The sequence below is a fragment of the Aethalodelphis obliquidens genome, unplaced genomic scaffold (assembly GCF_003676395.1).
Source record: "Aethalodelphis obliquidens isolate GAN/ISIS:26980383/991018 unplaced genomic scaffold, ASM367639v1 scaffold26, whole genome shotgun sequence".
Lineage (NCBI taxonomy): Eukaryota > Metazoa > Chordata > Mammalia > Artiodactyla > Delphinidae > Aethalodelphis > Aethalodelphis obliquidens.
The window spans coordinates 19,627,482-19,634,005 of NW_020837970.1; the positions used below are offsets into that span (position 1 = coordinate 19,627,482).

Consider the following 6,524-nt stretch of genomic DNA (forward strand, 5'->3'; position numbering starts at 1 on the left):
ATTGTAGGAGGGTTCCCTTTTGTCCACAGCCTCTCCAGCATTTTTCATTTGTAGACTTTTTAATGATGGCCATTCTGACTGGTGTGAGGTACCTCACTGTAGTTTTGATTTGCATTTCTCTAATAATTAGTGATGTTGAGCATGTTTTCATGTGTCTACTGGCCATCTGTATGTCTTCTTTGGAGAAATGTCTGTTAAGGTGTTCTGCCCATTTTTCAACTGGGTTTGTTTTTTTTATTGTTGAGTTATATTAGCTGTTTGTATATTTTGGAGATTAAGCCCTTGTCAGTCACGTCATTTGCAAATATTTTCTCCCATTCCATAGATTGTGTTTTTGGGTTTTTTTTTTATCATTTCCTTTGCTGTGCAAAAGCTTATAAGTTTGATTAGGTCCCATTTGTTTATTTTTGTTTTTATTTCTATTGCCTTGGGAGACTGACCTAAGAAAATATTGCTACAATTTATGTCAGAGAATGTTTTGCCTATGCTCTCTTCTAGGAGTTTTATGGTATCATGTCTTATGTTTAAGTCGTTAAGCGGCCTTTGTTTTAAAGTCTGTTTTGTCTGATATGAGTATTGCTAACCTTGCTTTCTTGTCATTTCCATTTGCATGAAGTATCTTTCTCCATCTCCTCACTTTCAATCTATGTGTTTCCTTCGCCCTAAAGTGGGTCTCTTGTAGGCAGCATATTGTAGGCTCTTGTTTTATTATCCAACCTGCCACTCTATGTCTTTTGATTGGAACACTTAGTCCATTGACATTTAAGATAATTATTGATAGATATGCATTTATTAACATTTTAAACCTTGTTTTCCAAAAGCTCTAATTTTATAAAATTGCATACATTCTTTATTCTGAATATACATAAACACACACATATTGTAGGAAACTTTTAGAATGAAGAAATATATAAAGGAGAAATGAGAATCTCCTTGCTTGAAAGTTCATTTTTTTAATTGAAGTATAGTTGATTTACAGTATTGTGTTAATTTCAGGTGTATGGCAAAGTGATTCAGTTATATATATATATAAATAAATATATATATAATAAATATATATATACACACACACACACACATATTTTCAGATTATTTTCCATTATAGGTTATTACAAGATACTGAGTATAATTCCCTGTGCTATACACAGGGAATAAGCAATAAGTAAATCCTTATTGCTTATCTGTTTTAAATATGGTAGTGTGTTTATGTTAATCTCATACTCCTAATTTATCCTCCCCTCCCCCTTCACCTTTGGTAACCATAAGTTTGTTTCCTGTGGCCGTTAGTCTGTTTCTGTTTTGTGAATAAATTCATTTGTATTATTTTTAGATTCCACATATAAGTGATATCATATAATATTTGTTTTCCTCTGTCTGATTTCACTTAGTATGATATTCTTTAGGTCTATTCATGTTGCTGCAAGTGGCAAAATTCATTCTTTTTATGGCCGAGTAATATTCCATTGTACATACCACCTCTTCTTTATCCATTCATCTGTCGATGGACATTTAGATTCCATGTCTTGGTTATTGTGAATAGTGCTGCTATGAACATTGGGGTGCATGTATCTTTTCAAATTAGAATTTTTGTCTTTTCTGGATATATGCCCAGGAGTGGGATTGCTGGATAATAATGGTAACTCTATTTTTAGTTTTTTAAGGAAGCTCCCCACTGTTTTCCGTAGTGGCTGTACCAGTTTATATTCTCACCAACAGTGTAGGAGGGTTCCCTTTTCTCCACATCCTCTATAGCATTTATATTTGTAGATTGAAAATTTATGTTTGAATTGGTATTTAGGAACAAAATGAATAAAGAAACAAGACAATTATTAGCTTCCAATCAGAGAAATTGTACAAGAAAGGAAATGTAAGAGAAGGTTATTACATCATTTACATTGACATAATGAATTTGTACAAATATTTACTGAATATCTACGTAGGCATAATTTATTCACTTAACAAGTACTGTATGCTTGGCATTGTACTAGGTGCTAGGGATATAGCAGTGACTAGTAAAGACAAAAATCCCTGTCATCATGGAGTGTCATCATTCTAGTGGGGAGAAACAGTAATAAACAAATAGGTCAAATATATTTAAAAGACATGAATTTTTGGTGAATCCCTTACACATTCTGTTATAATATGGCAGCATCCCACAGTTGTGTATTGTGATGATTCATCTTTCCACTCTAGTGGAAGATAGCCTTATCTTTGAATGTGAGATGACCTGCAAAGTCATCTTTGCATTCCTTGTGACTTTTAAAATTTAGCACTACTTGTACAGTTGTGCTTTATCTGCCACTGTTAGGGCTTGTATCGGCTGCCAAGAGGTAAGATTTGTTGTTCAACTTCGAATGTAGAATCCCAGATGGTGGACTGACGGATGCCTAGCACATAGTTAATTCTCCTTGTCAGTATCATGGGTCTTTGCTGAATGGTGACATTAATGCAGTTTGGCTTCCTCAGACATAGGGGCCCACCCTGTTCCTTATCTCTGCTCCATTCTTTTGCACCAATGGTAGATGTTGTTACAAACTTGGTATCATACATGGAATGATTTTTTGCACTGCAGTAACAAAACCAAGTTTATTAAATTCCAAGACATCACTATTGAGAAATATTGTAGCTCTGCAATTTGGTGCATGTTGCATATACATATATAACTTGAGTAATATTTTTAAAAATCTTTTTAAATTCTTTTTATTTTTTATTATACCAAATGTTTATATAATTTCAATGTGAAAAAAGCTTACATACATTTGTTAAGGTCTCATGGTAATCTGTGAGATGGATCACAAAGAAAGAGGTGAATGTTATAAGCCATACTCCCCCAAAAATTCACTCCATGCATTTTGATTCCCACAGTGTACTTTTTGTGTAAATTTGTATCTTCAAGATGATTTCTCAGATGTAATCATAAGCCCGTCTATCAAGGGAGTTTACATCAGCAGATTGGGCAAGCACATTACAAGGAAGTTATTTCCAAATCTAAAGCCCAGGATGGGCTGGGTCAGGCCCTAGGCACCTGCTTTCCGTTGCCATCATCACAGACTTCCTGGGTATCTCACAATATTCAGTGTGAAAATAAAAAACACCCTAAGTCTTAAAACAAAATATAGGCTCTTAGAAGTATGCTTTGGGCTTCCCTGGTGGCGCAGTGGCTGAGAGTCCGCCTGCTGATGCAGGGGACGCGGGTTCGTGCCCCGGTCTGGGAGGATCCCACGTGCCGCGGAGCAGCTGGGCCCGTGAGCCACGGCCACTGGGCCTGCGCGTCCGGAGCCTGTGCTCCTCAACGGGAGAGGCCGCAGTGGTGAGAGGCCCGCGTACCGCAAAAACAAAAACAACAACAACAAAAAAAGAAGTATGCTTTTAGCTTTTTTAAAAAATAAGACATTTTGGGGGTGTGGGGGGGAATTTGAGACATAGTTAACACTTATTTTGGCAAGATAGCAATGAAAACCTGAAAAGCATAAGCTATGTGTCCAAATGCAAAAGTCATCAAAGAACCATAGTTTATCAGGGGAAAAATCCACACTGAACAAAAGATACAGTATGTCTAAATATTTTGAAATTGTAATTTGAATCAAGAGTAAATGCTGAAAAATTATGCTCAGTGTTTGCTAGAGATTAAGTGTACCTTTTCCTGCTTCCCCCAAATAAAATCGTAGAGCTTACTATTTAATCACTCCCCAGAGTTTCAGTTTTCTCTCAGTATAAAGCAAGAGCTACATACACATAATAAAATGCTTATATGTTAATGTAATAATTCCCCTGGCTCATCCAACGTGCAAGTGCACATGACTTCAAAGACTACAATTTGGGGCAAGTATAGAAGAAATGAAAAAAACAATTCAAGTTTCAAAACCTGTTCTTAAAATTTTATTTATACGACACTCAGGTCATTTTAACTTCTCAGTAAGGTAAAGGTATTGCACTGTCATTTGATTATCAGTCCACCTTGGCATGGGAAGAATGTACATTACCACATGCCAATCTGAGGAACTAGAAATAAGACTTAAAAGTACTACATTTCTTAATGACTGCGTAAGGTATTTATAAGTAAGTTTATGTTCACATTCTGCTGAGACCTCTTTATAGTCTCAGCACCTGACAATATCTAACAGGCTCCAGTAATCCTATCAGGTTAAATAATGATGCAGCATTTTTTAAAGGAGCCAATTATTTCAGCCTACTTAAGTCATTCAGAGCCAAAAATCTGAAGAACGAGCAAAATGAAATCTTTACTTTTATAACTATATAAATGTGATCCAAATGTGTCCACCACTAAGTTTTCAAAAAGAAACATGCTGTAAATAAGCACACTGCATGTGCTCACTGATATGTGTATGGACTCCCTAGATGTCTTGTTGGGTTTAAATACAGACCACTCACAGCAATACATTTTTAGTAGAAAGTGTAGCATGATGTTAAGCCATTTTAGCTTTTGCACATACATGTTGCACTTCTGGCTGATGATGCAGAAAGATTCTCAGCATTAAACTGTTAAGCTGGGCTGCACCCACCCCTTTAAATGGCATCAATATCAATGTCATCATCCTTGTTGTCAGACTTTACAGCTTCAACTTTCAGTACACTGGCAGTCTTTGAATACATCACCTCGATATTCTCATCTTCATCTTCACCAGCACAGGATTCTTCCTCTGCTTCCTTCAACCATTTTATAAAAGGTTCCGCTTTGACACGAATCTCTTTGGCAAGTTCTTTTGAGATATATTTCTTAGAGACCTTTTCTGACCAGCTAATGATGACTTCTTCCTCCAAAAGGTCTGCATAATACATCTCCTTCAAGATGTGTGGAATCTTGGAGATGAGCTGAGCTTGGTGCATTGCTACCACACACTCCAAACAATGAAGAGGGTACCGTTGAGCTTTTTTGTTGTTGTGACAAAATCGTAAGAAATGGTGCCTGTATTTCTTAATTTGTTCTCTAATCTTCTTATTAAAAAGAACTTCAGTCAAAATAAGAGGGCCCATGGCTTTTACATTCAGTCTTTCTGCTTCAGCTACAATTTGTCAGATGGGTCAATACTACCGTCTTCTTTCTTTTTCTTAACAAAATCAAACAGGATATTGACACGCTCTTCAACAGTCCTTTCCAAATCATCACTGAGGGTTAAAACTTTTGCGTGGTCACTGATTTCATCCATTCTTCCCCTTTGAGCTTCCTCTGTTGTATCCTCCCCCCAGTCATCATCTTCCTCTTCTTCCACAGCATGTGGAGGAGGACAGATTTCATTGGGTGGTGGTGGAGGTGGTGTCTCACTGCTGGACACGGAGCCATTTTCCTTGTCTTTGCCCTTTCTAGTTTTCTTTTCCTTTTCTTTCTTTCCTGAACCATCGTCACTATTCTCAGGTGGCATTTTGAGAATGAACATGCAGAGTTTATGATGTGTGTCAAGCATGCCTCGATAGCCCCAGGCTTTACAAGAATTACCTATTGTTTGCTTCTTTGGATTGACATGCACATCCATTTCGGGATTCTCACACTCAGGACAGAGAACAAATTTTTTAATGAATCCATCCAACATGCCTTGCAGCTTATTCGCCTCGTGAGATCCACTGGCAATGTAACGGTCATTCTTAACATCAAACTGGGTCTGTGCTCCCAGTTCACAACCTAAATATTTGGTGGGATACGTTGGACGCTGATTAAGCGCTTTGGCTATGTCAACCATGTTGACTATAACTGTCTTGATTCCATTTCCTTTGCCCTCAACTTTGGCAATCAGACGAGGCATCTCGTAGCGATAGAACTGGTCTGACACGCTGCGGTTGACGTTGACAGACATTTTGGCTCATTAGTGGCTTTATCAATAAGATGAAGAGATCTTTGATTGCAGCTTTTCGGTATCCCCTGTCTGGAGAAGAAGGGATGACATAAACGGCTGCAAGAGTTCTCGGTCTCTGACATGAAAAATTTTTCGCCACTGAGGCTGTAAGCTTCTTGCTTGTATGCTGTGTTTCCCCAATACGGTACCAATGGCTGTGCAACAGCTCGTTTTCATCAAATAAAGACATAAACCCAACGTTGCTCTCCCAGGGCTGGGATGAAGTGAGACACGCGCGAACCCGAGTCCGAGGAGCGCAGCGGAGGCAGCACAGCGAGCAGCGGCCGGGCCAGGCGCCACCAAGCAGCGGGGACAGGCTGTACCTGCGACGTCTGGGGTCCACACCCTTCACTGCCTGGAGCCTGGTGACCTCTGGAATGTTCTCGCTGTCTGGAATATGGTTGTTTTCTTACTCCAGTTTCCCTAGAAAGGAAAACCTGAAAGCAAGCTTGCGTGCTGATGCTTTATTAGGAAGAAGAATTACCCCAGGGCAGTAAGAGTGAGGGCAGGAGAAAAGAAAGTAAAGAAGGACGCTGTACTAGGTTGAATAGGGTCCCCCAAAACTCATGTCCATCCAGAACCTCCAAATGTGACATCATTTGGAAATGGGATCTTAATTAGGTAAGATGAGGTCACACTGGACCACTTAGGGTGGTCCTTACATCCAATGGCTGG

At 38.6% G+C, this 6,524-nt stretch overlaps 1 pseudogene; it reads right to left on the reverse strand.

Moving 5' to 3' along the window:
• Positions 1 to 4,222: 4,222 nt before the first annotated feature.
• Positions 4,223 to 5,878, reverse strand: LOC113629223 (eukaryotic translation initiation factor 5 pseudogene; annotated as a pseudogene).
• Between the last annotated feature and the right edge of the window lie 646 nt (positions 5,879 to 6,524).